This window comes from Anser brachyrhynchus (assembly GCF_964034855.1).
Source record: "Anser brachyrhynchus genome assembly, contig: SCAFFOLD_227, whole genome shotgun sequence".
NCBI classification, from domain to species: domain Eukaryota; kingdom Metazoa; phylum Chordata; class Aves; order Anseriformes; family Anatidae; genus Anser; species Anser brachyrhynchus.
Genome location: NW_027663574.1, coordinates 41586 through 62254, shown reverse-complemented (window position 1 = coordinate 62254; position 20669 = coordinate 41586). Strand labels below are relative to the sequence as shown.

The following is a 20669-nucleotide window of genomic DNA, read 5'->3' as shown; positions in this document are numbered from 1 at the left end:
GTTGCAGGTGGTTTTGGCTTGCTATGATTATGAGTGGGAGTAGTCAGCAGGATAGTACTAGGAGGGGGGATGAGATTTGGTCAATTCCTGTTCAGTTGGATAAAAATTTGTAGGGGTAGTAGGTTGGGATTAATCACTGTAGGCTTAGGGCAGCGATTAGGAGGCTGTATAAGGTGGTGTTAGTCCATAGAAATTTTGGTGGAGACAGCAGGGCTGTTGGAAGAAGTATGATTGTGGGTAGGATGATTTTTAGCATTGCAGGAGGTTTAGGTTGTGTAGATGGTCGGAGCCATGTGTGCGGGTGGAGGCTACTAGGATGGCCAGGCCTGTGCCCGCCTCACACGCTGAGAAGGTTAGCATGAGAATTGGTACCATGGTGAATGAGGAGACTTGGTTTTCGATGGATCATATTGATAGGCCTACGAATATCGATAATATTATGCTTTCAAGGCATAGTAGGGCGGATACTAGGTGGGTTCGGTGGAAGGCTAGTCCTAGTCCGCTGAAAATGAAGGCTGAGTAGAAGCTTAAATGTAGGGGCGACATAAGAAAGTTACAGGGTTGGCTGTAATCTGCTGGGTCGAAACCAGCTATCTTTTTGGTTAGACTAACTTTCTGTTATTCTGCTCATTCTAGGCCCCCTTGAATTCACTCGTAGGCCAGTCCGAGTGTTAGGAGAAGGAGGATCACTACAGTTCAGGTGAGGGTCATTAGGGGGGATTGGAGTTGGACGGCTCATGGCAGGGGGAGTAGGAGGGCGATTTCTAGGTCGAATAGGACGAACAGGATGGCTACTGAGAAAGAATCGGACTGAGAATGGTAATCGAGCAGATCCAAGTGGGTCGAATCCACATTCGTACGGTGAGAGTTTCTCTGAGTCGGGGTTTATTTGGGCGAGTCAGAAGTTTAATGCGGTTAGGGCGGCGCTTAGGATTGATGATAGGGCGAATATGAACATGAGTGCGTTCATTGCTCTCCTCTGGGTTTATACCAGATTCTAGAGATTGGAAGTCAATTGTAATTAATATACTAGAAGAGCAAGATCCTCATCAGTAGATGGTTATGTAGAGGAATAGTCAGATGACGTCTACGAAGTGTCAGTATCAGGCTGCTGCCTCGAATCCGAAGTGGTGGTCTGATGTAAAGTGGAACTTGATCAGTCGGAAGAGGCAGACGGTCAGGAAGGAGGATCCGATGATTACGTGGAGTCCGTGGAATCCAGTGGCAACGAAGAAGGTAGATCCGTAGACGCTATCGGCGATTGAGAATGGGGCTTCGTGGTATTCTATTGCTTGTAGGGCTGTGAAGTAGAATCCCAGGAGGATCGTTAGGGTTAGGGCGTGGATGGCGTGTTTTCGGTTTCCTTCTGTGATGCTGTGATGGGCTCACGTTACGGTAACGCCTGAGGCTAGTAGGATGGCTGTGTTTAGTAGGGGGACTTCTATCGGGTTGAGTGGTTTAATTCCTGTTGGGGGTCGTTGGCCTCCTAGTTCTGGGGTTGGGGCCAGGCTCGAGTGGAAGAACGCTCAGAAGAACCCTAAGAAGAAGAATGCTTCGGATGTGATGAAAAGGATTATGCCGTATCGTAGGCCTTTTTGGACTGTGGGAGTGTGATGGCCTTGGAAGGTGCTTTCTCGTACAATGTCTCGTCATCATTGGAGTATTACTAGGAGTATTGAGATGAGGCCTAGGGTTAGTAGTATGGATGAGTTGTAGTGGAATCACATGATTAATCCTGAGGTTGTGAGTAGGGCGGCGGCTGCCCCGAAGATTGGTCAAGGGCTTGGGTCAACTATGTGGTATGAGTGTGCTTGGTGTGCCATTAGATGTTTTCTTGTAAGTATAGGCTTAGAAGGAGCACGAAGACGTAGGCCTGGATTATGGCTACTGCTACTTCTAGGATGGTTAGGAGTAGTAGGATGATTATTGTTAGGATGGATACTGCAGGAAGGGTGGGTATTAATGCAATGGAGGCTGTAGAGATGAGTTGGATGAGTAAGTGTCCTGCTGTAAGGTTGGCTGTAAGGCGGACTCCGAGGGCTAGGGGGCGGATTAGTAGGCTGGTTGTTTCGATCAGGATTAGTGCGGGGATTAGGGGTGTAGGGGTACCTTCGGGTAATAGGTGGGCTAAAGAGGCTGATGGTTGGTTTCGTAGGCCTGTTAGTAGTGTGGCGAGCCATAGTGGGAAGGCTAGGGCTATGTTCATAGATAGTTGGGTGGTTGGGGTGAATGTATATGGAAGGAGGCCTAGAAGGTTGATTGTAAGAAGTATGATTATTAGGGATGTAAATATTATGGCTCATTTGTGGCCATTTTTGTTGAGTGGGACTATTAGTTGTTTTGTGATTAGGTGAAGGAGTCATGTTTGGATAGTAGAAAGGCGGTTGTTGATTCATCGGTTGTTTGGGGACGGGAATAGTAGGGCTGGGAAGAGTAGGGATAGTAGGATTAAGGGGATGCCGAATAGATTGGGGCTGGAAAATTGGTCAAAGAAGCTTAGGTTCATGGTCAGGATCATGGTGTGGGTTTGGTAGTGAGGGAGGTCTTATTTGATGGGGGGTTGGTTGTGGTGAAGGCTAGTAGTTTTGGTTGGATGAGGAGTGCTAGGGTTAATCAGGTTATAATTATGATTGAAAATCATGGTGCGGGGTTAAGCTGTGGCATATCATTAAGGAGGGGGAAGTCCCTCTTTGGCTAGCTTAAAAGGCTAGTGCTGTTGCATAGCTTCTTAATGATTAGGATGATGATAGAAGGGACGATCAGGCCTCGAAATGTGGGAGTGGGGTTGATTCTACTACAATGGGTATGTAGCTGTGATTAGCCCCGCAAATTTCTGAGCATTGTCCGTAAAAAATCCCAGGCCGGGTGGTAATGAATGAAGTTTGGTTTAGTCGGCCTGGGATTGCGTCTGTTTTAACTCCGAGCGTTGGGACTGCTCAGGAGTGGAGTACGTCTCCTGCAGTAATGATCACGCGGATGGGGGATTCTATTGGGATAACTACGCGGTGGTCAACTTCTAGCAGTCGGAAGTGGCCGTTGGGTAAGTCTGGGGTGGGCACTATGTAGGAGTCGAAGGATAGGTCTTTGAAGTCTGTGTATTCGTAGCTTCAGTATCATTGGTGGCCGATGGCTTTTAGGGTGAGGTCTGGTTCATCGATTTTGTCCATTATGTAGAGGATTTGTAGGGATGGGAGGGCGAGGAGTACCAGGACGATAGCAGGTAGGATTGTCCAGATCAGCTCTACTTCTTGGGCGTCTACAGCATTGGACGAGAGTTTTTCTGTTAGTATGTGGGCTAAAAGGTAGAGAACTAGGCTGCAGATAGCTAGGGCAACGATTAGGGCGTGGTCGTGGAATTCAACGAGTTCTTCTATGATGGGTGATGAGGCGTCTTGGAATCCTAGTTGGGAGTGGTTGGCCACATGAGATGTACAGGATTTTTACCTGTGATTTAGTCTTGACAAGGCTATGTAATTGGTTTACTAACGTCTCATAAGAAAGAAGCATGAGCGGTTAATGCAGTTGGCTTGAAACCAGCATGTGAGGGTTCGATTCCTTCCTTTCTTGTACTTGGACGAAGGCCGGTTCCTCGAAAGTATGGTATGGGGGAGGGCAGCCGTGGATTCATTCAACGTTTGTGGTAGTTAGTTCTGGTTGTAGGACTTTTCGTTTGGCCGAAAAGGCTTCTCAGATGATGAATATTAGTATGATTACGGCTACTATTGAGATTAGGGAGCCGATGGAGGAAATGGTGTTTCATAGTGTGTAGGCGTCGGGATAGTCCGAGTATCGTCGGGGTATTCCTGCTAGGCCTAGGAAGTGCTGGGGGAAGAACGTTAGGTTTACTCCTGTAAATATTACCCCGAAGTGGGCTTTTGCTCATGTTTGGTGTAGGGTAAACCCAGTGAGTAGTGGGAATCAGTGAGTAAATCCTGCTAGAATGGCAAAGACGGCGCCTATGGATAGGACGTAGTGGAAGTGGGCAACTACGTAGTACGTGTCGTGCAGGGCGATGTCTAGGGAAGAGTTTGCAAGAACGATTCCTGTTAATCCTCCGATGGTAAATAGGAAGATAAATCCTAGAGCTCATAGTATTGGGGGGGTCTCATTTGATTGTTCCTCCGTGCAGGGTGGCTAGTCAGCTAAATACTTTGATTCCGGTAGGGATGGCAATGATTATAGTGGCTGATGTAAAGTAGGCTCGGGTATCAACGTCTATTCCTACTGTAAACATGTGGTGAGCTCAGACGATGAATCCTAGGAAGCCGATGGATAGTATGGCTCAGACTATTCCCATGTAGCCGAAGGGCTCCTTTTTGCCTGAGTAGTACGTGACTACGTGTGAGATGATTCCGAACCCCGGTAGGATCAGAATATAGACTTCTGGGTGTCCGAAGAATCAGAATAGGTGTTGGTACAGGATTGGGTCTCCTCCTCCAGCGGGGTCGAAGAATGTGGTGTTTAGGTTTCGATCAGTTAGTAATATTGTAATACCGGCGGCGAGTACGGGGAGTGATAGAAGGAGTAGGATGGCGGTAATTAGTACGGATCAGACAAATAGTGGGGTTTGGTATTGTGAGAGTGCGGGGGGTTTTATGTTGATGGCTGTGGTGATAAAGTTGATGGCCCCAAGGATGGAGGAGATACCGGCTAAGTGGAGTGAGAAGATAGCCAGGTCTACTGAAGCTCCGGCGTGGGCAAGGTTACCTGCTAGGGGAGGGTAGACAGTTCAGCCTGTGCCGGCGCCAGCTTCTACAGTGGATGAGGCTAGTAGGAGGAGGAATGATGGGGGGAGGAGTCAAAAGCTTATGTTGTTTATTCGCGGGAATGCTATGTCGGGGGCACCGATTATGAGGGGGACTAATCAGTTGCCGAATCCTCCGATCATGATGGGTATGACTATAAAGAAGCTTATTACAAAGGCGTGAGCGGTAACGATTACATTGTAAATTTGGTCGTCGCCTAGGAGAGTTCCTGGTTGTCCTAGTTCTGCGCGGATTAATAGGCTGAGTGCGGTGCCGACTATTCCTGCTCATGCCCCGAAGATGAGGTACAGGGTGCCAATATCCTTATGGTTAGTGGAAAATAGTCATCGGTTGATGAAGGTGACGGGTAAGATGGCTGAGTGTTGAAGCGTTAGGCTGTAGTCCTTTTTACAGAGGTTTAATTCCTCTTCTTATCGGCTCTGTAGTGAAATTCATGTTGAGTTGCAAGCTCATCGATGCGCACTAGGGTGCGTCAGGGTCTTTGTAGGCAGAAGCCAATTGGTTTAGGCATTTAGCTGTTAACTAGAGTTTTGTGGGATCGAAGCCCATCTGTCTAGGGAGGCTTTAGCTTAATTAAAGCGTCTGACTTGCATTCAGAAGATACAGGTTAATATTCTGTAAGTCTTAATGTGCAGAAACTAAGAGGGTTTAACTCTTATTTAAGGCTTTGAAGGCCTTCGGTTTGGGGTGTTATCCTAAGTTTCTAGACAATGGCATGTATTATTGGGGACAGGGGAAGTAAGAGGATTGATAGTGAGGCAAGGACCGCAGTAGGTGTGCTTGGGGCTTTGCTAGTGTATCATTGTTTTATGTGGTTAGAGGAGTTGGGGGGAAGGGTAATTGTTGAGCGGTATGCGAGGCGTAGGTAGAAGAAGAGGCTGAGCAGTGATAGCATGGCAATTGCCATGGCTGCTGGTGTTATTTCCTGTTTAGTTAGTTCTTGGATGATAAGTCACTTTGGTATAAAGCCTGTTAATGGGGGGAGGCCTGCTAGGGATAAAAGTACTAGTATTAGGGTGGCGTTTAGCACTGGGGTTTTTGTTCATGAGGTTGTGATCATGGATAGGTTAAGGGCTTTGATTTTGTTAAGGGCTAGGAATACGGCTGATGTTATGATTGTGTATAGGTAGAAGGTAAGTAAGGCCAATTTGGGGCTGTAAACTAGGATGATGGTGATTCAGCCTAAGTGGGAGATGGACGAGAAGGCTAGGATTTTGCGTGTTTGTGTTTGGTTCAGTCCTATTCAGCCTCCTAGTGCTGTTGAGGCTAGGGCCATGGCGGTGAGTAGAGCTGGGTCGAGGGATTTGGATGTTAGTAGGAGCAGGGTTAGTGGGGGGAATTTTATGAGGGTCGAGAGTAGCAGGGCTGTTATTAGTGGCGATCCTTGTAGTACTTCTGGGAATCAGAAGTGAAATGGCACTAGGCCCAGTTTAATAGCGATTGCTGCTGTCAGTAGTAGACAGGAGGTTGGGTGGTTTATTTGTGTGATGTCTCATTGGCCGGTGACTCAGGCATTGGTTATGCTAGAGAATAGGACCAGGGCGGAAGCAGCTGCTTGGGTTAGGAAGTATTTCGTTGCGGCTTCTACTGCTCGTGGGTGGTGGGATTTGGCAATTAGGGGAATGATGGCTAGTGTGTTGATCTCCAGTCCTGTCCAGGCCAGAACTCAGTGGTTGCTGGAAATTGTGATTGTGGTGCCCAAGATGAGGCTGAAGGTTATGATTGGGGTCGCGTAAGGGTTCATTAGTAGAGGAGGGGGTTAAACCATCATTTTCGGGGTATGGGCCCGATAGCTTGATTAGCTGACTCTACTAGAAAATAATATAAGGGAAGTATGGAGAATTTTGATTTCTCTTGTGTGGGTTCAATTCCTACTTTTCTAAGGTCAACAGGAAATGAGAGGGCTGTTATACCTCTATGTTCACTTTATCATAGTGACCCTTTGTAGTTCAGGCACATTTCCTTATGTAAGGAGGTAGGCCTGCATAGCAGATAGGTATGCTGATGTGTCAGAGGCACAGAGCTAGTGTGAGGGGTAGGAAGTTTTTTCATAGTAGGTGCATTAGTTGGTCATATCGGAATCGTGGGTATGAAGCTCGGACCCATAAGAAACCAGAAGATAGTAGGAGGACTTTTGTGGCTAGGATGACGGGGAATAGTTCTGTGGGTGGCCCTAGGGCGCTTGGGTTTAGGAATATGATGGCTGTAAGTGTATTTATTAGCATAATGTTCGCATATTCAGCTAGGAAGAATAAGGCGAAGGGTCCTGCGGCGTATTCAACGTTAAACCCTGAGACTAGCTCAGATTCACCCTCTGTGAGGTCAAAAGGAGCTCGGTTTGTCTCTGCTAGGGTGGATACGTATCATATTATTGCTAGGGGTCATGAGGAGAAAATGAAGTATAGAGGCTCCTGTGCGATGGCAAAGGAGCTGAGTGTGTAGCTTCCGCTTAGTATGATTATTGATAGCAGGATTATGGCCAGTGTCACTTCGTATGAAATGGTCTGTGCTACTGCCCGTAGGGCTCCGATTAGTGCGTATTTTGAGTTCGAGGCTCAGCCTGATCATAGGACTGAGTAGACGGCTAGGCTTGACATGGCTATTAGGAAGAGAACTCCGAGGTTTAGATCTGCTAGGGGAAATGGGAGTGGTAGTGGTGCTCAAGTGGTGAGGGCTAGGACAAGGGCTAGTATTGGTATCAGAATGAATAGAAGTGGGGAAGAGGTAGAGGGTCGGATGGGCTCTTTGGTAAATAGTTTCAGTCCGTCCGCAAATGGTTGAAGTAGGCCAAAAGGCCCGACAACGTTAGGGCCTTTGCGGGATTGTATGTAGCTTAGGATTTTCCGTTCTACTAGGGTTAGGAAGGCTACGGCAATCAGGATTGGGATGATGTATAGGAGGGATATAACGAGGCAGCTTAGTGTTGTTATTTGAATCATGGGTGAAGCTAGGGAGAGGATTTGAACCTCTGGGGAAAGGGCTTAAGCCTTCTGCACTTGCCGGGCTCTGCCACTCTAGCTGGTCCTTTTCTAGGATTGAAAGTGGTGGGGGAAGGCCCTCTTCACGGTTTAGTTGGTTTCACTGCTTGGAGGGGGGGGGCGTGCTTGTGGTATTGGCCCCACTTTCCCGGTCCTTTCGTACTGGGGAGAGTGTGTCATAGATAGAAACCGACCTGGATTGCTCCGGTCTGAACTCAGATCACGTAGGACTGTTAATCGTTGAACAAACGAACCCTTAATAGCGGCTGCACCATTAGGATGTCCTGATCCAACATCGAGGTCGTAAACCCCCCTGTCGATATGGGCTCTTGAGGGGGATTGCGCTGTTATCCCTGGGGTAGCTTGGTCCATTAATCAATTATATTGGGTCTGGTCACTGTTAGCACTTTGAGGGGTAGCTCTAGGTAAAGAGGTATGGTCTTGTTTTTGGAGGATTTGTTCTCCTCCAAGGTCGCCCCAACCGAAAAATATCGACCAGGCTCTGCGATGGTAGTGGCCCCAGTGGGGTTGATTGAGGATTCGCGGTGGTCGTTGATTTTTAAGTTCCACAGGGTCTTCTCGTCTTATGTTCACATCCCCGCTTTTGCACGGGGAGATCAATTTCACTGATTATCTGTGAGAGACAGTTAAGACCTCGTTTAGCCATTCATACAAGTCTCGATTTATGGGACAATTGATTGCGCTATCTTTGCACGGTTAGGATACCGCGGCCGTTAAACCTAAGTCACCGGGCAGGCATCACCTTCAATACTTGTTTAATTTGCTGAAGGCTATGTTTTTGGTAAACAGTCGGGCCTTATTAATTTGCCGAGTTCCTTTCACAGATTTTAATCGCTCTTATAGGCGCTCCTGAGTCGGGTTAACAGGGTTAGTTAATACGTGGTCTTGTAGGGGTTTTTGTATCTGTCTAGGTCTGTTAATAATGTTTCTATGTAAGCTTGCGCCGTTAGAGGGGTGTGGCCCTGTACATGAGGGGCCTAGGATGATTCCTAGGATTGTTATGAGGATGGCAGCGGTTTTGGTGATAAGGGGTATGGTTATTGGGGGGGTTTTGGTTGGTGTGATGAAAGAGGTAATGATTATTCCTGCTGTAATGCTGCCTAGGGCGAGTCGGGTTAGGGGGGCGGTGATTAGTGGGTTGTTTTCGTTTATTGATACTATTGGGGGGATTCGGGTTTGTCCAGCTTGGACTAGGATGGTTATGCGGATGCTGTAGGTTGCGGTGAATGCTGTGGCTATAAGGGTTAGGAGTAGGGCTCAAGTATTTAGGTATGATGTGTTTAAGCTTTCGATGATGAGGTCTTTTGAGTAGAATCCGGCTAGGAATGGGGTTCCTATCAGCGCCAGGTTTCCGATGGTTAGGCAGGAAGTAGTGACTGGGAGTATTTTCTGTAGGCCTCCTATCTTTCGGATATCTTGTTCTCCGTTTAGGTTGTGGATGATAGACCCTGAGCATAGGAATAGTATGGCTTTAAAGAAGGCATGGGTTGAGATGTGTAGGAAGGCTAGTTGTGGGAGGTTTAGTCCGATAGTGACTATTATTAGTCCTAGTTGGCTGGATGTTGAGAAAGCAATGATTTTTTTGATGTCATTTTGGGTTAGGGCGCATGTGGCAGCGAATAGGGTTGATAGAGCACCTAGGCATAGGCAGGCAGTTAGGGCTGTCTGGTTGGTGGCTAGCAGGGGGTGCATGCGGATGAGCAGGAAGATTCCGGCTACTACTATGGTACTGGAGTGCAGTAGGGCTGATACTGGGGTGGGGCCTTCTATTGCTGCGGGCAGTCATGGGTGGAGTCCAAATTGGGCGGATTTTCCTGCGGCTGCGAGGATTAATCCTATGAGGGGGAGGATTGGGGTTTGGTGGGGGTGTACGGCTTGTTGGATCTCTCAGGTGTTGAATGTTGAAGCTAGTCATGCTATGCTCAGGATCAGTCCGATGTCTCCGATTCGGTTGTAGATTACGGCTCGTAGGGCGGCGGTGTTGGCATCTGCTCGGCCTTGTCATCAGCCGATGAGAAGGAAGGACATGATTCGTACTCCTTCCCAGCCTACGAATAGGAGGAATATGTTGTTTGCGGTTGTTAGGAGGAGTATGGCGACTAGGAATGTCAGTAGGTAGGTGAAAAATTTTGTTACGTATGGCTCTGAGGCCATGTATCATATGGCGAATTGTAGGATTGATCATGTTACAAATAGGGCGATTGGAAGAAATGTTATTGAGTATTGGTCTATTTTTAGGCTCAGGGGGATTTTAAAGTTTATAATGAATTTTCACTCCCAGTGGCAGGTGACAGATTCTACTCCCGAGTAGATGAATGCGGTTGTAGGGGCTAGGCTAATTAGGAATGCGGTTTTAACAGCGCGGGTGGTGGCTTGTGGGGTGTTTTTAAAGTTTTTAAATAGAAATGGCAGGATGATTGGGGTTAGGAGGATTGTCAGCGTGAGTAGTGTGAGGGAGTTGATTAGTAGTGTGGGGTTCACTCCTTTTACTTGGATTTGCACCAAGATGGGTGGTTCCTAAGACCAGTGGATTGCTGTTATCCTTTAAAAGTAAGGGGGCTGAGGTTTTAGGCTCAGATGTAAGAGTTAGCAGCTCTTGTTGGTTAAACCCTCCCCTCGGCAGGTAAGAAGGTTTGAACTTCTATTCTTAGAATCACAGTCTAATGTTTGGTTTAAACTATACTTGCATGAGGGGATTCCGGAGATCAGTTCGGGTTTGAGGATTAGGAGGAATATTGGGATAATGTGGAGTGTTATGAGCAGGTGTTCTCGCGTGGTTGAGTTTTGCATAGATGTGATGTGGGAGGGGATTGAGCCTCGTTGGGTCATTAGTAGTATGAATAAGGTGTAGGAGGCGGTTAGTAGGGTTGCGATTCCTGTTAGGATGATCGTGAAGGCAGATCAGTTGAATAAGGTGATTATAATGGTTAGCTCTGCTATGAGGTTTGTTGTTGGGGGTAAGGCTATGTTTGTTAGATTGGCCAGCAATCATCAAGTAGCTATGAGTGGTAGGAGAGGTTGTAGGCCTCGTGTGAGTAGTAGAATTCGGCTGTGCGTACGTTCATAGTTTGTGTTGGCTAGGCAGAATAGTATGGAGGAAGTTAGTCCATGGGAAATTATTAGGATCATTGCCCCTGAGAATGATCAGTGGGTTTGGATTATTCCTGCGGCGATAACTAGGCCTATGTGGCTAACGGATGAATAAGCGATTAGTGATTTTAGGTCTGTCTGTCGTAGGCAGATTGAGCTAGTCATTAGGGCGCCTCATAGGGCCAGGGTTAGGAAGGGGTAGTGCAGGAGGTTGGACAGTGGGCCCATAAATAGAGTGACTCGTATAATTCCGTATCCTCCTAGCTTTAGTAGTAGGGCGGCGAGGAGTATTGAGCCTGCGATGGGTGCTTCTACGTGGGCTTTTGGCAGTCAGAGGTGTAGGCCGTATAGTGGGGCTTTTACTATGAATGCTATGAGCAGTGCTAGACCTGATAGTATTCCTGTCCATGAGGTGGATAGGGTTGGGTGGGTTAGTTGTAGGGTTGGCAGGTGCAGGGTGCCAATTTTCACGTATAGGTGTATGATTGTGATTAGCAGGGGTAGAGAGCTTACTGGCGTGTAGAATAGCAGGTAGATGCCAGCGCTTAGGCGTTCTGGTTGGTTCCCCCATCGGGTGATTAAGATTAGGGTGGGAATGAGGGTTGCTTCAAATGAGATGTAAAATAGTGCTAGTTCTGTGGTGGAAAAGGCTAGTAGGATGAATGGCTGGACTGCGACTAAGGTTGAGATAAAGATTCGTTTGCGTTGTAGGGGTAATTGTTGCAGGTGGTTTTGGCTTGCTATGATTATGAGTGGGAGTAGTCAGCAGGATAGTACTAGGAGGGGGGATGAGATTTGGTCAATTCCTGCTCAGTTGGATAAAAATTTGTAGGGGTAGTAGGTTGGGATTAATCACTGTAGGCTTAGGGCAGCGATTAGGAGGCTGTATAAGGTGGTGTTAGTCCATAGAAATTTTGGTGGAGACAGCAGGGCTGTTGGAAGAAGTATGATTGTGGGTAGGATGATTTTTAGCATTGCAGGAGGTTTAGGTTGTGTAGATGGTCGGAGCCATGTGTGCGGGTGGAGGCTACTAGGATGGCCAGGCCTGTGCCCGCCTCACACGCTGAGAAGGTTAGCATGAGAATTGGTACCATGGTGAATGAGGAGACTTGGTTTTCGATGGATCATATTGATAGGCCTACGAATATCGATAATATTATGCTTTCAAGGCATAGTAGGGCGGATACTAGGTGGGTTCGGTGGAAGGCTAGTCCTAGTCCGCTGAAAATGAAGGCTGAGTAGAAGCTTAAATGTAGGGGCGACATAAGAAAGTTACAGGGTTGGCTGTAATCTGCTGGGTCGAAACCAGCTATCTTTTTGGTTAGACTAACTTTCTGTTATTCTGCTCATTCTAGGCCCCCTTGAATTCACTCGTAGGCCAGTCCGAGTGTTAGGAGAAGGAGGATCACTACAGTTCAGGTGAGGGTCATTAGGGGGGATTGGAGTTGGACGGCTCATGGCAGGGGGAGTAGGAGGGCGATTTCTAGGTCGAATAGGACGAACAGGATGGCTACTGAGGAAGAATCGGACTGAGAATGGTAATCGAGCAGATCCAAGTGGGTCGAATCCACATTCGTACGGTGAGAGTTTCTCTGAGTCGGGGTTTATTTGGGCGAGTCAGAAGTTTAATGCGGTTAGGGCGGCGCTTAGGATTGATGATAGGGCGAATATGAACATGAGTGCGTTCATTGCTCTCCTCTGGGTTTATACCAGATTCTAGAGATTGGAAGTCAATTGTAATTAATATACTAGAAGAGCAAGATCCTCATCAGTAGATGGTTATGTAGAGGAATAGTCAGATGATGTCTACAAAGTGTCAGTATCAGGCTGCTGCCTCGAATCCGAAGTGGTGGTCTGATGTAAAGTGGAACTTGATCAGTCGGAAGAGGCAGACGGTCAGGAAGGAGGATCCGATGATTACGTGGAGTCCGTGGAATCCAGTGGCAACGAAGAAGGTAGATCCGTAGACGCTATCGGCGATTGAGAATGGGGCTTCGTGGTATTCTATTGCTTGTAGGGCTGTGAAGTAGAATCCCAGGAGGATCGTTAGGGTTAGGGCGTGGATGGCGTGTTTTCGGTTTCCTTCTGTGATGCTGTGATGGGCTCACGTTACGGTAACGCCTGAGGCTAGTAGGATGGCTGTGTTTAGTAGGGGGACTTCTATCGGGTTGAGTGGTTTAATTCCTGTTGGGGGTCATTGGCCTCCTAGTTCTGGGGTTGGGGCCAGGCTCGAGTGGAAGAACGCTCAGAAGAACCCTAAGAAGAATGCTTCGGATGTGATGAAAAGGATTATGCCGTATCGTAGGCCTTTTTGGACTGTGGGAGTGTGATGGCCTTGGAAGGTGCTTTCTCGTACAATGTCTCGTCATCATTGGAGTATTACTAGGAGTATTGAGATGAGGCCTAGGGTTAGTAGTATGGATGAGTTGTAGTGGAATCACATGATTAATCCTGAGGTTGTGAGTAGGGCGGCGGCTGCCCCGAAGATTGGTCAAGGGCTTGGGTCAACTATGTGGTATGAGTGTGCTTGGTGTGCCATTAGATGTTTTCTTGTAAGTATAGGCTTAGAAGGAGCACGAAGACGTAGGCCTGGATTATGGCTACTGCTACTTCTAGGATGTAACCTGCTTATAAGATAGTCCGTATATAATGTATATTACTGGTACTATAGTATGTATGTATATGGGGTATATAAATTTATGCACGAATATGCATAACCAAATACCCCCGCCTCGGGGGGGGAGGGGGGGGGGGTTAAGCATAATGGCATAGATGGGGTAGAATTATTGGGGGCTTGCGGTTAGTTCCTGTAGTTGAGAACAATGGCGGCTTTTCGAGCCGCAGGCCTCGGGTAGTGTCCGGGCAGGAATAATGACTTATTTTATGTTTTTTTTAGGGATTTGCTTTGCGGTGGGTGTTTTGGGTGTGGCGTCGAATCCTTCGCCGTATTATGGGGTTGTTGGTTTGGTGTTAGCGTCTGTGGCGGGGTGCGGGTGGTTGCTGGGCCTTGGGGTTTCGTTCGTGGCTTTAGTGCTGTTTATGGTGTATTTGGGGGGTATGCTGGTGGTGTTTGTTTATTCAGTAGCTTTAGCAGCGGAGCCTTTCCCTGGGGCTTGGGGGGATTGACGGGTGATTGGATGTGCAGTAGCGTTTGTGGCAATTGTTTTTGGGGGGTTGGTGTTTGGGGGGTTTATGGGGGCTTGGAAGTTCGGGGTTTCTACTGTGAATAATGTTGGGGTGTTTGTTGTTCGGTCGGATTTTAGTGGAGTTTCCATGTTTTATTCACATGGGGCAGGGATGTTTTTAGTGGCGGGTTGGGGGCTGTTGTTGACTTTGTTTGTTGTATTGGAGCTTGTGCGGGGGTTGTCGCGGGGTGCTATTCGGGCGGTTTAGGGGTTAGGGTCAGAGAATAGTTTATTGAAAATGCCAGCTTTGGGAGCTGGAGATAAAGGTTTGAGTCCTTTTTTTCTGAGTTTGGGGTACTCTAAGAAGTGGTAAGTCTTCAATCTTTGGTTTACAAGACCAATGTTTTTATAAACTATTAGAGTATTTAGCAGTTGAGTATTTTGTTTTCTAGGGCGCTTGCGGCGGGGAGGAGAAATAGGAGGATAGTGAAGTAGGCGATTGAAGCGAGTTGGCCGATGATGATGAATGGGTGTTCGACGGGTTGGCTTCCTACTCATGTTAGGACGAGGAGGTCGGCGACTAGTACTCAGAATAGGAGCTGGGAGAGTGGTCGGAATGTTATTGCTCGTTGTTTTGATTTGTGCAGGAATGGGATTAGGAATAGGATCAGTACGGAGGTGGCCAGTGCTAATACGCCTCCTAGTTTATTTGGGATTGAACGTAGGATGGCGTAGGCGAATAGGAAGTATCATTCTGGCTTGATGTGTGGTGGGGTTACTAGCGGGTTTGCTGGGGTGAAGTTTTCTGGGTCTCCCAGGAGGTTAACCGCTCATGCTTCTTTCTTATGAGACGTTAGTAAACCAATTACATAGCCTTGTCAAGACTAAATCACAGGTAAAAATCCTGTACATCTCATGTGGCCAACCACTCCCAACTAGGATTCCAAGACGCCTCATCACCCATCATAGAAGAACTCGTTGAATTCCACGACCACGCCCTAATCGTTGCCCTAGCTATCTGCAGCCTAGTTCTCTACCTTTTAGCCCACATACTAACAGAAAAACTCTCGTCCAATGCTGTAGACGCCCAAGAAGTAGAGCTGATCTGGACAATCCTACCTGCTATCGTCCTGGTACTCCTCGCCCTCCCATCCCTACAAATCCTCTACATAATGGACGAAATCGACGAACCAGACCTCACCCTAAAAGCCATCGGCCACCAATGATACTGAAGCTACGAATACACAGACTTCAAAGACCTATCATTCGACTCCTACATAGTGCCCACCCCAGACTTACCCAACGGCCACTTCCGACTGCTAGAAGTTGACCACCGCGTAGTTATCCCAATAGAATCCCCCATCCGCGTAATCATTACTGCAGGAGACGTACTCCACTCCTGAGCAGTCCCAACGCTCGGAGTTAAAACAGACGCAATCCCAGGCCGACTAAACCAAACTTCATTCATTACCACCCGGCCTGGGATTTTTTACGGACAATGCTCAGAAATTTGCGGGGCTAATCACAGCTACATACCCATTGTAGTAGAATCAACCCCACTCCCACATTTCGAGGCCTGATCGTCCCTTCTATCATCATCCTAATCATTAAGAAGCTATGCAACAGCACTAGCCTTTTAAGCTAGCCAAAGAGGGACTTCCCCCTCCTTAATGATATGCCACAGCTTAACCCCGCACCATGATTTTCAATCATAATTATAACCTGATTAACCCTAGCACTCCTCATCCAACCAAAACTACTAGCCTTCACCACAACCAACCCCCCATCAAATAAGACCTCCCTCACTACCAAACCCACACCATGATCCTGACCATGAACCTAAGCTTCTTTGACCAATTTTCCAGCCCCAATCTATTCGGCATCCCCTTAATCCTACTATCCCTACTCTTCCCAGCCCTACTATTCCCGTCCCCAAACAACCGATGAATCAACAACCGCCTTTCTACTATCCAAACATGACTCCTTCACCTAATCACAAAACAACTAATAGTCCCACTCAACAAAAATGGCCACAAATGAGCCATAATATTTACATCCCTAATAATCATACTTCTTACAATCAACCTTCTAGGCCTCCTTCCATATACATTCACCCCAACCACCCAACTATCTATGAACATAGCCCTAGCCTTCCCACTATGGCTCGCCACACTACTAACAGGCCTACGAAACCAACCATCAGCCTCTTTAGCCCACCTATTACCCGAAGGTACCCCTACACCCCTAATCCCCGCACTAATCCTGATCGAAACAACCAGCCTACTAATCCGCCCCCTAGCCCTCGGAGTCCGCCTTACAGCCAACCTTACAGCAGGACACTTACTCATCCAACTCATCTCTACAGCCTCCATTGCATTAATACCCACCCTTCCTGCAGTATCCATCCTAACAATAATCATCCTACTACTCCTAACCATCCTAGAAGTAGCAGTAGCCATAATCCAGGCCTACGTCTTCGTGCTCCTTCTAAGCCTATACTTACAAGAAAACATCTAATGGCACACCAAGCACACTCATACCACATAGTTGACCCAAGCCCTTGACCAATCTTCGGGGCAGCCGCCGCCCTACTCACAACCTCAGGATTAATCATGTGATTCCACTACAACTCATCCATACTACTAACCCTAGGCCTCATCTCAATACTCCTAGTAATACTCCAATGATGACGAGACATTGTACGAGAAAGCACCTTCCAAGGCCATCACACTCCCACAGTCCAAAAAGGCCTACGATACGGCATAATCCTTTTCATCACATCCGAAGCATTCTTCTTCTTAGGGTTCTTCTGAGCGTTCTTCCACTCGAGCCTGGCCCCAACCCCAGAACTAGGAGGCCAACGACCCCCAACAGGAATTAAACCACTCAACCCGATAGAAGTCCCCCTACTAAACACAGCCATCCTACTAGCCTCAGGCGTTACCGTAACGTGAGCCCATCACAGCATCACAGAAGGAAACCGAAAACACGCCATCCACGCCCTAACCCTAACGATCCTCCTGGGATTCTACTTCACAGCCCTACAAGCAATAGAATACCACGAAGCCCCATTCTCAATCGCCGATAGCGTCTACGGATCTACCTTCTTCGTTGCCACTGGATTCCACGGACTCCACGTAATCATCGGATCCTCCTTCCTGACCGTCTGCCTCTTCCGACTGATCAAGTTCCACTTTACATCAGACCACCACTTCGGATTCGAGGCAGCAGCCTGATACTGACACTTCGTAGACGTCATCTGACTATTCCTCTACATAACCATCTACTGATGAGGATCTTGCTCTTCTAGTATATTAATTACAATTGACTTCCAATCTCTAGAATCTGGTATAAACCCAGAGGAGAGCAATGAACGCACTCATGTTCATATTCGCCCTATCATCAATCCTAAGCGCCGCCCTAACCGCATTAAACTTCTGACTCGCCCAAATAAACCCCGACTCAGAGAAACTCTCACCGTACGAATGTGGATTCGACCCACTTGGATCTGCTCGATTACCATTCTCAGTCCGATTCTTCCTCAGTAGCCATCCTGTTCGTCCTATTCGACCTAGAAATCGCCCTCCTACTCCCCCTGCCATGAGCCGTCCAACTCCAATCCCCCCTAATGACCCTCACCTGAACTGTAGTGATCCTCCTTCTCCTAACACTCGGACTGGCCTACGAGTGAATTCAAGGGGGCCTAGAATGAGCAGAATAACAGAAAGTTAGTCTAACCAAAAAGATAGCTGGTTTCGACCCAGCAGATTACAGCCAACCCTGTAACTTTCTTATGTCGCCCCTACATTTAAGCTTCTACTCAGCCTTCATTTTCAGCGGACTAGGACTAGCCTTCCACCGAACCCACCTAGTATCCGCCCTACTATGCCTTGAAAGCATAATATTATCGATATTCGTAGGCCTATCAATATGATCCATCGAAAACCAAGTCTCCTCATTCACCATGGTACCAATTCTCATGCTAACCTTCTCAGCGTGTGAGGCGGGCACAGGCCTGGCCATCCTAGTAGCCTCCACCCGCACACATGGCTCCGACCATCTACACAACCTAAACCTCCTGCAATGCTAAAAATCATCCTACCCACAATCATACTTCTTCCAACAGCCCTGCTGTCTCCACCAAAATTTCTATGGACTAACACCACCTTATACAGCCTCCTAATCGCTGCCCTAAGCCTACAGTGATTAATCCCAACCTACTACCCCTACAAATTTTTATCCAACTGAACAGGAATTGACCAAATCTCATCCCCCCTCCTAGTACTATCCTGCTGACTACTCCCACTCATAATCATAGCAAGCCAAAACCACCTGCAACAAGAACCCCTACAACGCAAACGAATCTTTATCTCAACCTTAGTCGCAGTCCAGCCATTCATCCTACTAGCCTTTTCCACCACAGAACTAGCACTATTTTACATCTCATTTGAAGCAACCCTCATTCCCACCCTAATCTTAATCACCCGATGGGGGAACCAACCAGAACGCCTAAGCGCTGGCATCTACCTGCTATTCTACACGCCAGTAAGCTCTCTACCCCTGCTAATCACAATCATACACCTATACGTGAAAATTGGCACCCTGCACCTGCCAACCCTACAACTAACCCACCCAACCCTATCCACCTCATGGACAGGAATACTATCAGGTCTAGCACTGCTCATAGCATTCATAGTAAAAGCCCCACTATACGGCCTACACCTCTGACTGCCAAAAGCCCACGTAGAAGCACCCATCGCAGGCTCAATACTCCTCGCCGCCCTACTACTAAAGCTAGGAGGATACGGAATTATACGAGTCACTCTATTTATGGGCCCACTGTCCAACCTCCTGCACTACCCCTTCCTAACCCTGGCCCTATGAGGCGCCCTAATGACTAGCTCAATCTGCCTACGACAGACAGACCTAAAATCACTAATCGCTTATTCATCCGTTAGCCACATAGGCCTAGTTATCGCCGCAGGAATAATCCAAACCCACTGATCATTCTCAGGGGCAATGATCCTAATAATTTCCCATGGACTAACTTCCTCCATACTATTCTGCCTAGCCAACACAAACTATGAACGTACGCACAGCCGAATTCTACTACTCACACGAGGCCTACAACCTCTCCTACCACTCATAGCTACCTGATGATTGCTGGCCAATCTAACAAACATAGCCTTACCCCCAACAACAAACCTCATAGCAGAGCTAACCATTATAATCACCTTATTCAACTGATCTGCCTTCACGATCATCCTAACAGGAATCGCAACCCTACTAACCGCCTCCTACACCTTATTCATACTACTAATGACCCAACGAGGCTCAATCCCCTCCCACATCACATCTATGCAAAACTCAACCACGCGAGAACACCTGCTCATAACACTCCACATTATCCCAATATTCCTCCTAATCCTCAAACCCGAACTGATCTCCGGAATCCCCTCATGCAAGTATAGTTTAAACCAAACATTAGACTGTGATTCTAAGAATAGAAGTTCAAACCTTCTTACCTGCCGAGGGGAGGGTTTAACCAACAAGAGCTGCTAACTCTTACATCTGAGCCTAAAACCTCAGCCCCCTTACTTTTAAAGGATAACAGCAATCCACTGGTCTTAGGAACCACCCATCTTGGTGCAAATCCAAGTAAAAATAGTGAACCCCACACTACTAATCAACTCCCTCACACTACTCACGCTGACAATCCTCCTAACCCCAATCATCCTGCCATTTCTATTTAAAAACTTTAAAAACACCCCACAAGCCACCACCCGCGCTGTTAAAACCGCATTCCTAATTAGCCTAGCCCCTACAACCGCATTCATCTACTCGGGAGTAGAATCTGTCACCTGCCACTGGGAGTGAAAATTCATTATAAACTTTAAAATCCCCCTGAGCCTAAAAATAGACCAATACTCAATAACATTTCTTCCAATCGCCCTATTTGTAACATGATCAATCCTACAATTCGCCATATGATACATGGCCTCAGAGCCATACGTAACAAAATTTTTCACCTACCTACTGACATTCCTAGTCGCCATACTCCTCCTAACAACCGCAAACAACATATTCCTCCTATTCGTAGGCTGGGAAGGAGTACGAATCATGTCCTTCCTTCTCATCGGCTGATGACAAGGCCGAGCAGATGCCAACACCGCCGCCCTACGAGCCGTAATCTACAACCGAATCGGAGACATCGGACTGATCCTGAGCATAGCATGACTAGCTTCAACATTCAACACCTGAGAGATCCAACAAGCCGTACACCCCCACCAAACCCCAATCCTCCCCCTCATAGGATTAATCCTCGCAGCCGCAGGAAAATCCGCCCAATTTGGACTCCACCCATGACTGCCCGCAGCAATAGAAGGCCCCACCCCAGTATCAGCCCTACTGCACTCCAGTACCATAGTAGTAGCCGGAATCTTCCTGCTCATCCGCATGCACCCCCTGCTAGCCACCAACCAGACAGCCCTAACTGCCTGCCTATGCCTAGGTGCTCTATCAACCCTATTCGCTGCCACATGCGCCCTAACCCAAAATGACATCAAAAAAATCATTGCTTTCTCAACATCCAGCCAACTAGGACTAATAATAGTCACTATCGGACTAAACCTCCCACAACTAGCCTTCCTACACATCTCAACCCATGCCTTCTTTAAAGCCATACTATT

General features: G+C 47.5%; 2 long non-coding RNA genes across 5 annotated transcripts in view; one reads left to right on the top strand and one right to left on the bottom strand.

Moving 5' to 3' along the window:
* LOC308187225 overlaps nt 1-20669 on the bottom strand; it is a 69178-nt gene that overhangs the window by 32362 nt on the left and 16147 nt on the right. Inside the window, exon 2 of one of the 4 annotated variants that reach the window (XR_013944530.1) lies at nt 15751-16197. This is a non-coding gene — a long non-coding RNA (uncharacterized lncRNA). Of the gene's footprint in view, nt 1-15750; nt 16218-20669 lie in introns of those variants that run through there. The other 3 variants (XR_013944531.1, XR_013944532.1, XR_013944533.1) reach the window with 3 other exon arrangements.
* Nucleotides 1336-15957, top strand: LOC308187227. The gene is made up of 2 exons (XR_013944539.1): nt 1336-2617; nt 15665-15957. It is a non-coding gene; the product is annotated as an uncharacterized lncRNA (long non-coding RNA).